Source organism: Trichechus manatus, unplaced genomic scaffold, assembly GCF_000243295.1.
Source record: "Trichechus manatus latirostris isolate Lorelei unplaced genomic scaffold, TriManLat1.0 scaffold00063, whole genome shotgun sequence".
NCBI lineage: Eukaryota > Metazoa > Chordata > Mammalia > Sirenia > Trichechidae > Trichechus > Trichechus manatus.
Genome location: NW_004443999.1, coordinates 13,604,301 through 13,605,545, shown reverse-complemented (window position 1 = coordinate 13,605,545; position 1,245 = coordinate 13,604,301).

The following is a 1,245-nucleotide window of genomic DNA, read 5'->3' as shown; positions in this document are numbered from 1 at the left end:
GCAGAGAGCTCCCAGACCAAGGGAAGACTGATGACACGGACCTTCCTCCAGAGCCGACAGAGAAGTGTTCCCCTGGAGCTGATGCCTTGAATATGGACTTGTAGCCTACTGGAATGTGAGAGAATAAACTTCTCTTTGTTAAAGGCATCCACTTGTGGTATTTCTGTTAGAGCAGCACTAGATGACTAAGACAGGTAGCTATGACTTGACGGCACCTAATTAACAATCTTTACGGAAGCCGACCACCAGCTCTTTTCTCCTTTGGAGCTGCTGCTGGATTCGAACCACTGACCTTTTGGTTAGTAGCCAAGTGCTTAGCCAGTGCACCACCAGATCTCCTATGGGAAAAGTACTATTTTCTATTTTACACTGAAATAAAACTGAAGCAAAATGAAGTGACATTCCTGGCTCGTGGTTGGACCACATGTGAGTGTTAGAACTGTAACTTGAATGGGATTGTGGGGCTACTTCTTTAGCCATCATGCCATAGCGGGTCAACATTTCCTGCCCTTTCGTGATAAGGAGTGGTTGCCTGGGGAACATTTCTAGTATCCAGCCACTCTCTGCACCAGGCTCTGCAACCAGTTCAGTTCTCCAGACTCCCAATATGCCTTAGTTCTCAGGTCTTAAATTAAGTTCTTCTCTGCCTCTGACTCTTTAACTCAGCCTTACCCACTAAAAACCATTCTGTGTGGTATTCAAAACAAACACCCTTAAAAGGAGCAGTATTAGTTTCCTAGGGCTGCGTAACAAAGTACCACAATGTGGGTGGCTTAAAACAACAGAAATGTGTTTTCTCACAGTTCTGGGGGCTAAGGTGTTCGAAATCAAGGTGCCTGCAGGGTCATGATCTCTGAAGGCTATAGGATCTGTCCCACCTCTTTCTAGCTTCTGTTGTTGTCACCATTTCTCGGAGTCCCTTGGTTTATAGATGCATCACTTCAATCTCTGCCTCCATCATCACATGCATTCTCCTTTTGTGTGTTTCTCTTTTCCTTTTCGCATAAGGACATCTGCCCTATTGGATTAGAGGCCACCCTACTGCAGTATGACCTCATCTTAACTATTTACATCTGCAAAGACCCTATTTCCAAAAAGGTTCACATTCACAGGTACAAAGATTAGGTCTTGTACCTATCTTTTTGGGAGACACATTTCAATGCACTACAGGAGCCATCTTGTGTTTTCCTTCCTACTCAGAGCATCTCCACACCTCTGAACTCTCAACTCAATGACTATGACCTT